The following is an 11,492-nucleotide window of genomic DNA, read 5'->3' as shown; positions in this document are numbered from 1 at the left end:
TGTCTGAACTGTCAACATCAGCATGACTGACTTGTCCTCTAACCCATTAACATGTCTTCACTCTGTTTGTTCTCTCCATCTCCAGTCGCAGCCACTGACGGAGATGAAAAATGTGCAAAAATATGACCCACTGGATCCAATTGAATGCCTCGAGAGCTATCTCAAAAGAGTGGTGTTGGAGATCTATTCTGGGGACATGCCGGCTTTTGAATTTGCCAAATTTTTCGTTTTGAATGCGAAGGTGCTAGAAGAAATGAAATTTGGATCCATTGACAGCTGCGACGGCGAATGGAAGTCTAATCAACACGTGTGGTTACAAGTGGGAAACAAAGCTTCTCGAGATGCTCGATTTGAATTCACAAGTGGTTGTGAGGATGCTTTAACAGATAACAAGCATACCCATGATTTATCAATGGTCGAACCCTTCACTAGAACCTTTTACTTGGAATGATACTGCATGCAAATTTTGTCCCTTTCAGAACATTTCCTTGCCTCTATATGCCTGACCTTTTTTTGTAGTTCAAACCCTTCTGACACTTCTATCCAGTAGTGGAAGGTTTAGCTCAAGCTTTAAATCAAAATAAAACTTCAATATGCAGAATAGGATGTTGGGCTCCGAAGTTTTGTTTCTTTTCATTGTGCTTAAATGTTAACTAGTATCTTTTCTGCATAGGTTGTAGTGGCAGTTTTTTTTACTGTTTGATGTCATATTGTAAGTTGTGTACACCAGCAATAGCAGCTACTATGATTCTGTACTGGCTTTAATGTTACCTAGCTACTCTGATATTTCAGAAGTTCTATTTCTGTTCCATTGCTCTTGAATGTTATTTAGTATCTTTTATGAGTGTAGGCAGTAGTGGTTGTTTATTTCTGTTTGATGTCATATTGTAAGTTGTGTACACCAGCAGGTAGCAGTAGTGGTTCTATATTGGCTTTCATGGATCCAGGACATATAATACTCCCTCCGATTTATATCAATAGTCGATGATTTAGTACAAAGTGTATCTAGTTTTTCTTCCCATGAATTGAACTATGAAGCACGCGATCCTGCCCTATTGAGAAAGATTGTTAATCAACAAATAGGTCTGTATTATAGAATATTTCTAACAGAAAGATCTTGATTTGGCTCCTACCCCCGTGTCACCTCCTCTGAGGCGACTCGAGGGTAACCCTAGCGCCGCCGCGCTTCCCTCCTCCCTCTTCCTCCCCTCCGCCGCTGCCAGAGGGGCGCTCAGCGCTGGTGTGGCCCCCCAAGGAAGGTGGTAGTGGGGATCTAGCGCCTCCCCCTCGGGTGGAGGGCTGCGGCTCTCGGGGCGGCGGCCTCGGTAGGTGTCGCGCGACGCGGCCTGGGCGGCGGGCGACGACGGCGGGTGCTGGTGGGCGTCCTTCCATGGCTACACGGGCAGCGTGGAGGTCGCGGTCGTCGGTGTGGTGGGGGCTCCTCGCAATCTGCCGAGCACCATGGAGAAGCTTCGGTTCCGGTCCGATCCACTCCGATTCGCACCGGTGGTGGTTCCTGGTGGCTTCGTCCGCCGTCTCATGGTGCCGGCTGGCCGGATCTGGCGTTCGGGTGATGTTCCGGGGGAATCCCCTGGATGGGCGGGGCCCCCCCAAAGTCGACACCTTTGGTGCCGATACCCTTCCTAGAGGCTTTGGGGTGGACCCTCCCACTTCTGCCTCCTTCTTGAGCTCCAGCGAAAGCCGGAACCCCCTGTTTTGGTCGTCGACGGCACCTTGGTGGCATGCTCCTTCTTGAAGGCGGCGGTCGGGATTTGCTCTTACGGTGGTGCGGTAGGTGACCCTGTTCCGAAGCATGATGGCCTGGTGTCCATGTCAAAACCGGCGGATCTCGGGTAGGGGGTCCCGAACTGTGCGTCTAGGCCAGATGGTAATAGGAGGCAGGGGACACGAAGTTTTACCCAGGTTTGGGCCCTCTCTATGGAGGTAAAACCCTACGTCCTGCTTGATTAATATTGATGATATGGGTATTACAAGAGTTGATCTACCACGAGATCAGAGAGGCTAAACCCTAGAAGCTAGCCTATGGTATGATTGTTGATGTGTATGTTGTCCTACGGACTAAAACCCTCCGGTTTATATAGACACCGGATAGGGTTAGGGTTACATAGAGTCGGTTACAATGGTAGGAGATCTGAACATCCGTATCGCCAAGCTTGCCTTCCACGCCAAGGAAAATCCCTTCCGGACACAGGACGGAGTCTTCAATCTTGTATCTTCATAGTCCAGGAGTCCGGCTGAAGGTATAATTCGGCTATCCGAACACCCCCTAATCCAGGACTCCCTCAGTAGCCCCTGAACCAGGCTTCAATGACAACGAGTCCGGCGGGCAAATTGTCTTCGGCATTGCAAGGCCGGTTCCTCCTCCAAGTACTTCATAGAAGATTTTGAACACAAAGATAGTGTCCGGCTCTGCAAAATAAGTTTCCACATATTGCCATAGAGAGAATAATAATATTAACACAAATCTAATCTGCTGACGTATTTCATGGTGTGACACGCCACGGCCAAGCCTTTATTCAAATCGTTTCATTATCCCACCTCAGCGCGTTATGCGAGGCGGTTTCCTTGGCACGTCTTGTCAAAGCAGAGATCGTGTCCCTTTATTCCGGGATTCTCATCAATACGGGCGTGGGTAACCCAACCGCGCCTTTGATTACGGCGCTTGGAGATAAGCAAGTTTTACCAGGCTGGTGGGGACATGTAGTCGTGCCCACCCATATAAGGGGATAAGGATCCACCTTTTCACCCACGCCTTCTTCTTCCTTTGCCTATCCATTCTTGCGCACTCGAGCTCCAGCGCCCAAGTCCGCACTACCACCTCAACCTTCTCCAGTCATGTCCGGAGCGGGAGGCAAGTGGATGGTCTCCTCCGTCACGGAGGGACACATCAAAAAGCTGAGGAAGGCCGGACATCTGGCCAGCGACATTGCGCACCGGCTTCCCGAAAAGGGGCAGCTCATCCCCACTCCTAGGCCCCATGAGAGGGTGGTATTCCTCCCCCATTTGCTCCGCAGACTGGGCTTCCCTCTGCATCCATTTGTCCGAGGGCTCATGTTCTACTACGGCCTGGATTTCCACGATCTGGCCCTGAACTTCGTCCTCAACATCTCGGCGTTCATCGTCGTGTGCGAGGCGTTCCTCCGCATCCGCCCCCATTTCGGCCTATGGCTTAAGACTTTCAACGTCAAGACGAAGGTGGTGCGCGGCAGCCAGGCGGAGTGCGGCGGTGCCATGGTTGGCAAGATGGCCAACGTCCTGTGGCTCGAGGGCTCCTTTGTGGAGACCCTGAAGGGGTGGCAATCGGGGTGGTTTTACATCACCGAGCCGTGCGACCCTGAATGGGTCGCAGCCCACGAGTTTCGGTCCGGACCCCCTACGCGGCTCACCTCCTGGAAGGAGACCGGCCTGTCGTGGGGTAAAAAAGGAGAGCTGACCGGACTCCAAACATGCGTCCAAACCCTGGTGAACAAGAAGCTCAAACTTGTCAACGTAGCCCAGGTTATGCTCATCCGCCTGATCCTCCTGTGTCAACGACGGGCCTTCAATCTGTGGGAGTTCGACCCGGCGCAACATCAAACTCTAAACAGGCTCTTCGACACGACGTACGAAGATGCCTGGAGGATGCTTTTCAAGGGCGCTGAGGCTCCCGCATCCGCTGCCGAGGATCGCGGATTCAGTACTCAGCATCACGCTCATGCGGTAAGCTGCTTTTGTCCCTTTGCAGGGTATCAATTTTTCATAGTTTGACTCTATGCGGGATCTGAGTTCCCTTATCTTTGATAGGATTGGGTGGTGACGTCCGGACAGATCAACTGTCCGGCTCCTCTGCCCGAAGGCCCAGCGGACGCTTGCTTGGCGAAGCTGCTGGTTCCGGCGCCCTATGTGGTGCCGGAGAAGAAGGCCACGAAAAGGGCCACGGGGACTCGAAAGAGTGCCCGGCGCCAGGAGGTATCGGATTCGTCATCCGACGGTCCCGAAGCGCCTTCCTCTCGTGAAGACGAGGAGGAAGAAGAAGAGACCTCTCCCCCTCCAGCGGGAGGAGAGAAGAAAAGGAAGGCCGCCCTCTCTGAGCAGGCCGGAGGGTCCAAGAAGGGGAAAACCCTTCCTCCAGACTGCTCCACCGACGCCGACGACGACGAAGAGGAGTGGCAGCCCAGGGTCAAGCCCCTGGCGAAATCGTAAGTATCCGGATACCGGAGTGACTCATAGTATTTGTTTATTGCACAGCTTTCCCTTATGTCGAATGTGTTTATGCAGCCCACCCAAAGACCAGCTCGACGCGTCGAGCGGCTCAATAGACTCGTCGGAGGTGAACTCGCTTCCGACGGCTTCCTCCCCCCCGCCCTATGGGCGACACCGAAGTGTTGTCCCAACAGGTTCCAAGCAGGGAGGAGGTGGTCCTGGAGGCACCGCAAGGCGACCTCCCGGACTCCAGGAGTAAAGGGGAGGAAACCCCCCAGGGCTCCAAGTCCGGCTTAAGGCCGGACACAGCTCCGGAATCTTCAAAGGTTCCAGAGTCCGGCGGGCGACCTCCTTCCAAGAGGAGCAAGCCTACCGTGCCGGTGACCTCCGTCCAACCGGAGGCGCCGGACAATATGTTGGAGGCGCTCCAAGGTGCCTCCATCGACGAGGGGCACTGCACTATTATGAGTGCGGTGATCCAGAAGGTTCAGTCCGCCAAAAGCGGACCGACTGAAGCTTGTACAAGCCTTTTAATAGGCTTTGAGGTAAGTAAAGAATGTTCAAATAATATTACCGCATAGACAGTAGCCCCTGATGCTCTGTTGGGCATTCAGGAAGAAAAGTCGAATAGAGGATCAAAGAATTCGCAGGAGTCTAACAAAAGGAGTCAATATGCGTATGCAGGCTTCTCTGCTAGCGTCCGCCGCACTGACTACGGAAGTGGACGTGCTGAAGCAGAGCCTCGAGAAGTCCAAGCAAGAGCTCGGGTGTGCCAAGAAGCAGCTCGAGGAGAAGGAAGGTAAGAAATACCTTGGTTGAATGTGTATATAAAAAAGGTGCAATTTCAAGAGATGACAGGATTAACATGGCTATTTTGTAGGGGCCACATCTGAGGTGGCGACCCTTAAGCAGGCGTTGCTCGAGGCCGAGAAGAGTGCGGCCGCGGAGCGCACCGAGCGGGAGAGGTATGAGGCCGAGGTTGGCAAGGTGCGGCAAGAGCTCCAGGTTCTCATGAAGGAACATGAGAGTTTGGAGCTTGACTCGAAGACGCGAGCGTCCGGGCTCGCGACGGCTATTGAAAATGCCAAGTCTGCCAAGGCCGAATCCCAGAAGACCCTCCAGGAGTTGGATGAGGTGAAGAGAATAGCGGCGGGTAAGGCATTTTTTATGCAAAGAAAACACATAAACGTGAGTTACCTGTTACTTACCCGAACCCGGAGCTCTCCAGGAGCGTTCGTAGATCTTCCCTGGAGTGTATCCGATGCCGCCGCATTCTATCGAGCCGAGGAGGGCAGCTCGACGGAGAAGGTGTTCTGGTCTCAGTACGCTGGGGCCGGACACCCCGTGCCCCTGAGTGACCAGCTGAAGCAACTAGTCGAGCTCCACAAGGCAGCCGAACAGGCCATGAAGGGCCTCCTAGTTCGGCTGTGTCCTGGAGAGGCTCTTCCTGGGAGCTACTTCGGGCTGGTGCGGCGGCTGGTGGAGGCCTGTCCGAGGCTTGAAGACATCAAGTGCTCCGTCTGCATTGAAGGTGCCCGTAGGGCCCTTGCCCGTGCTAAGGTGCATTGGGGCAAGCTGGATGCGGAGAAACTTGTGAAGGACGGGCCACCGCCGGGGAAAGAGCATCGCAAGCCCGAGAATTATTATAAGGATGTTCTGAAGGGTGCCCGCCTTGTTGCGGATGAATGTACCAAGGATGTATTTTTTCAGTAAAACCCGCTTGTGTTATCCTGTGTGCTGAAAACTTGTTCATATGCGCTAAGCAATGCTGCTTGAATTTAAAATATTACCTTCTGTGCGGCTCTTTATCAATACTGAGAGATGGCGAGTAGTCGGCTTCTGCCCCCTTGCCGCTAGTGCTAGGGTGTTCGGGGATAAACCTGGGCGCTCTTTTTCCCATATTTGGGTCCTTCGAGGGAGGCGCTCAGCCCAACGAACGAGGCAATCGGACTATAATGCGTGAACACTCTCACTTAGCCATAGAATTCTATAATTTTAAATTTCGGTGAAGCCCCTAGTATTCGAAAGACCGAGTTCGGGGCGCTATCCACGCCTTGGCCGGACAGAGCCGACTCCTCGCCCTAAGCGGCATAAGTCTTTAAGGACTCGAAAAGACCTCTCGAACAGCGACCAGCTCTTGCCTCATCATGACGGTCAGTTTTAGCTTTCTCCACTGAGGTGCTCGACCCAGCTCAACCGGGGCACAATCGCAGTGGTTCTCCTAGTGCTACCTTAGCCGATATAGCGGAACGTAAGGCACCAAAACATAGGAGCCGGGCAAACCCAACTATTGACCCACGACATGATTCGGAGCCGATGCATATAATGCTATAAGTTCGGGGTGCCGCACTTGTTAAAGTGTTCGGACTTCTTACACCATGTTGAGGGGTACTGAAGCCCCTGGCGTATTTTGGCCGTACCAAAGTGTACGGGTGCAACATGTCATTGAGGAACATATATATAAAAAAAGGTAATGCAAAAAATGGACAAAAGCTATGCATTGTTCATTAAAATAGCTGCGATCAAAGCAGAACGATACAATTAATGCGATAAATGAAAAGTTGGACTATTTAACATGTCTGCTCCAGGGGCAAGCTGCAGAATAGTATGCGAAACAGGTATACTGCTCGTGATAGAGACCACCTGGGATTTCTGTAATGCGGCATGGCTTGTCTGCTTCTCTGGTTCTTGCATCGTTTTGTGCGGCAGTTGAACTGCTGAACAGGCCTTCCGAAGAGTAGAGTCTTGAAAGTAAGAGAAAAGTAAAAAATCGGCAGCCCCTGGTGCGGTTTAAGCCGTGTTTTGGGCGTGCCGTGATGGTGCTCCTCCCCCTATGCCCATGGTATTTCCAGAGTGTAGTTATGGACGCGAAGTACTGGCGTCACCTGTTTGCGAGGGTTGGGGTTGGGGTGGCATTGCTACGCCTGCTCGGAACGTGCCAGGCGGTCTTGTTGTAGGTTACTCCGGGCGCGCTTGACGGTGTCCGGACGGTAAATGGCCGGACTGGAGAACTGCCTGCAGAGGCTGCTTTGTACTTCTGCTGCAAGGGCCGCCGTGTGCTCCTCCGTTCGGAGGGAGCGTTCGGTGTTTCCATTGACCGTAATTACTCCTCGAGGGCCTGGCATCTTGAGCTTAAGGTATGCATAGTGCGGGACCGCATTGAACTTGGCGAATGTGGTTCGCCCGAGCAGTGCATGATAACCACTGCGGAACGGGACTATGTCGAAGATTAACTCCTCACTTCGGAAATTATCCGGAGATCCGAAGACCACTTCAAGTGTGACTGAGCCTGTACAGCTGGCCTCTACACCTGGTATTACGCCTTTAAAGGTCGTTTTGGTGGGCTTAATCCTCGAGGGATCTATGCCCATTTTCCGCACTATATCCTGGTAAAGCAGGTTCAGGCTACTGCCGCCGTCCATAAGGACTCTAGTGAGATGAAATCCGTCAATAATTGGGTCGAGAACCAATGCGGCGAATCCGCCATGACGGATGCTAGTGGGATGGTCTCTTCGATCAAAGGTGACCGGGCAGGAGGACCATGGGTTGAACTTTGGGGCGACTGGCTCTACCGCGTATACGTCCCTTAACGCGCGCTTCCGCTCCCTTTTGGGGACGTGGGTGGCGTATATCATGTTCACCGTCCGCACCTGTGGGGGAAAACCCTTCTGTCCATTGTTGTTCGGCGGCCGGGGCTCCTCGTCGTCATCGCTATGCAACCCCTTGTCTTCATTGTCGGCGCTTAATCTGCCTGCCTGCTTGAACACCCAACAGTCCCTGTTGGTGTGATTGGCCGGCTTTTCGAAGGTGCCATGTATTTGGCACAAGCGGTCGAGTATTCGGTCCAAGCTGGACGGGCCCCTGGGATTCCTTTTGAATGACCTTTTCCGCTGACCGGATTTAGAGCCTCTGAATCCGACATTAACTGCCGTATCCTTAGCATTGTCGCCATTGATGCGGCGCTTCTGTTGGTTGCGACGCGACCTGCCACTAATGTCCCTGGTGTCCGAACGACCAGGGTTCTTGGTCATATTGTTGCTACGAGCGAGCCAGCTGTCTTCTCCCGCGCAAAAGCGGGTCATGAGTGCCGTGAGTGCTGCCATAGATTTCGGCTTCTCCTGTCCTAGGTGCTGGGCAAGCCACTCGTCACGGATATTATGCTTGAAGGCTGCTAAAGCCTCTGCGTCCGGACAGTCAAGTATTTGATTTTTCTTTGTTAGGAACCGTGTCCAGAATTGCCTGGACGATTCGTCTGGCTGCTGAATTACGTGGCTTAGGTCGTTAGCGTATGGGGGTCGCACATAAGTGCCCTAGAAATTGTCGAGGAATGTGGCTTCCAGATCCTCCCAACAGCTGATTGACCCTGTTGGCAGGCTGTTAAGCCACTGCCGGGCTGGTCCTTTAAGCTTGAGTGGGAGGTATTTGATGGCGTGGAAATCATCACCGCGGGCCATGTGGATATGAAGGAGATAATCCTTGATCCATACCGCGGGATCTGTTGAGCCATCATATGATTCGATGTTTACAGGTTTGAAACCCTCGGGGATTTGATGATCCATTATTTCGTCTATGAAGCACAATGGGTGTGCGGCGCCTCTGTACTGGGCGATATCATGACGTAGCTCCAATGAGCTTTGTCTACTGTGTTCGGCCCTGCCGAATTTGTGGCCGGCGTGACGGTTGTCGTCTCGAGCCGTGGGATGCCTACGTGATCCGTAGATCGATCTTGTTTGCCTTGCCTTGTCCTCCAACATGTCTCGTAAGTCCGGCGCATATTCCCGTGCCTTGGTACGGGGTGCGGTTTGGGTGGAGGGCCATGAGGCCTCTCTGTCGCGGCCACGAGGTGGCCTGTCGGCTCCGTCGAGTGCTTCCTCCTCTAATCGGGGTAGCAACCTGCGCTTCGGGCAGCACTTGGAGGGGCGTTCGGGTTTATGCTCTTCGGCCGCAAGGACTTCAGTCCATCTATCGACTAGCCGATCTTGATCAGCTTTAAGCTGTTGTTGTTTTTTCTTGAGGATTCTTGTCGTGGCCATAAGCCTGCGTTGAAAACGCTCTTGTTCGACGGGATCCTCTGGCACGGCGAATTCGTCGTCGTCGAGGCTTGCCTCGTCTTCGGAGGGAGGCATACAATTATTGTCCTCGACCTCTCTGTCGGCCGCTCTCTCATGAGGGCTGGTTTCTCCATCCTCCTGTGCTAAATCTTGCTCGGGGGGATGTTCTTCGGCGCTTTCCAGGGTATTATTATCTCCCGTGCTGGAATCGCCATTTTTGTGTTGGCGGGATTTTGAGCGGCGCCGCTAACGCTGGCGCTTTTGCTATTTCTTGGAGGGGTCATCCTCCGCTGTTCCATCGCCCTCTCCCTCTTTTGGGGTGTCCACCATGTATATGTCATATGATGAGGTGGCTTCCCAGGGCCTAGTGGGCGCTGGTTCTTCATCATCTCCTTCATCGGTGTCCATACCGTCGATGTCTTCGGAGTCGAAGTCAAGCATGTCGGTTAAGTTGTCGACAGTGGCTACAAAGTGGGTGGTGGGTGGGTTTTGAATTTCTTCATCGTCCGTACCCCAACCTTGCGGACCGTAGTCCGGCCAGGGCTCTCCTGACAAAGAGAGAGACTTCAGTGATTTCAGGATATCGCCGAAAGGCGAGTGCTGAAAGACGTCCGTGGCCGTGAACTCCATGATTGGCGCCCAATCGGATTCGTTCGGCAGGGGCGCGGAGGGTTCGGAGTCCGGAGAAGAATCCGGCTCCATGGAGTCACGAGTCTTGTAGAGTACGGCACTACTAGGGAAAACCTTATACACTGAATCTTAGCAGCAGCGCGGTCTAAAATTAGATGCTACTGCTAATTAGCAGCAACGAGCTTTAGAAAAGAGCGCTGCTAATGACTGAGTAGCAGTAGCGCTCTAGGTGAAAAGAGCGCTACTATAATTGCCACGGTGTTGCCTCCAGGCTAGATATAGTAGTAGCGCCCTTCCCGTGGACGCGCTACTGCTAAAGAACTTAGTAGCAGCGGTTTTGCTCAAAACTCGCTGCTGGTAAGTATGACCGCAGCTAATTAAGTTTAGTCCCATACTGCTAAGCGAACAAGGTGTTTACCACCTTAAATATGTTGCTTCTCAACCTATCTCGAGCACTTGGTCTTCATTGAACTATATGTGTATGATTTGTGGTTGCAATATGAATCCTCGCCTGTACCTATACAGGTACGGTGAGGATTCATGTTGACTATTTAGATTATACACAAAAAGATCAATGATGACCAATGTATATTTTTGATGTTTTTACTAAACAAAAAAAATAACTGCTTTCATTAGCAGTAGCGGTTTTTCCCAAAACGCGCTGTAGATAAGTTAGCTATAGCGCGTTTTCTGTACATGCGCTACTGCTAGTTCGAGTTAACCACCCCCCGCATCAAAATTTCACTAAGTCCTCCTTCCCCCCCCCACCGGCCTGTTCCCCTACTCCCTGTCGCCGCCGCCCGAGCCCGAGCGCGCCTGCGCCCTCACCGCCGCCGCCGCCCGCCCGCCCTCAACCTCACCGCCGCCGCTCTCGACCACACTGTCGCCGCCCTCGACCTCACCGCCGCCGCCCTCGACCGAGCCCGCCGAGCCCGCCGCCCTCCCGATCCCGAGCCCGCCCTCGCCGCCCCTCCGTCGCCGAGCACCTCCCTGCCACCGTCTCTCCCTCTGTAAGCCCCCCACCCCTCCCCAACCCCCTCTCTCTTTGCTTAGTTAGTAGATGATTTTAGTAGTAATAGATGTTAATTTAGGGTTCATAGATAATGATTTTTAGAAGTAGTGGATATTAATTACTAGTAGTGATGGTAAACTAGTTGTATAATTAGCAGTAGTACATGTTAATTAGTAGTAGATGTAGTAGTTAGATGTTAATTAGTAGTAGTAGATGTGCTAGTTTCTTTCTATTTATAGTAAGTTTATATTTAGTAAGAACTAGTTGAATTAATAGAACTAGTTTAGTTTTAGTTGAACTAGTTAAGTTTTAGTTGAACTAGTATAGTAAGTAAATTAATAACTAGTTGAACTACTTCATTTTTAGAAAGAACTAGTTTTTTTCTTTTTATACTAAGTTTATATTTAGTAAGAACTAATTGAATTAATAGAACTAGTTGAACATGCCATATTTGGTGTTATTTTTTAGTTTAAGCAATTATTTCATGTTTTGGTTACACCTCCGAGTGGCCTATGTTTTGCCGGAGTGTTGATTAATTTCTGTTCCGGAAAATTTCAGGCGCTCGATATGTCCTTTTTTAGCAAAGGTCATGCCGG

The 11,492-nt window shown here is 51.9% G+C and overlaps 1 pseudogene; it reads left to right on the top strand.

Moving 5' to 3' along the window:
- LOC147961926 (FBD-associated F-box protein At1g66310-like) overlaps window positions 1-451 on the top strand; it is a 33,043-nt pseudogene extending 32,592 nt beyond the window's left edge.
- The last annotated feature ends 11,041 nt before the right edge of the window (window positions 452-11,492 follow it).

This window comes from Triticum urartu, chromosome 7A, assembly GCF_056163025.1.
Source record: "Triticum urartu cultivar PI428250 chromosome 7A, HENAU_Tu73, whole genome shotgun sequence".
Lineage (NCBI taxonomy): Eukaryota > Viridiplantae > Streptophyta > Magnoliopsida > Poales > Poaceae > Triticum > Triticum urartu.
The sequence above is the reverse complement of the archived record's forward strand: the minus strand, read 5'-3'. Positions and strand labels throughout refer to the sequence as shown.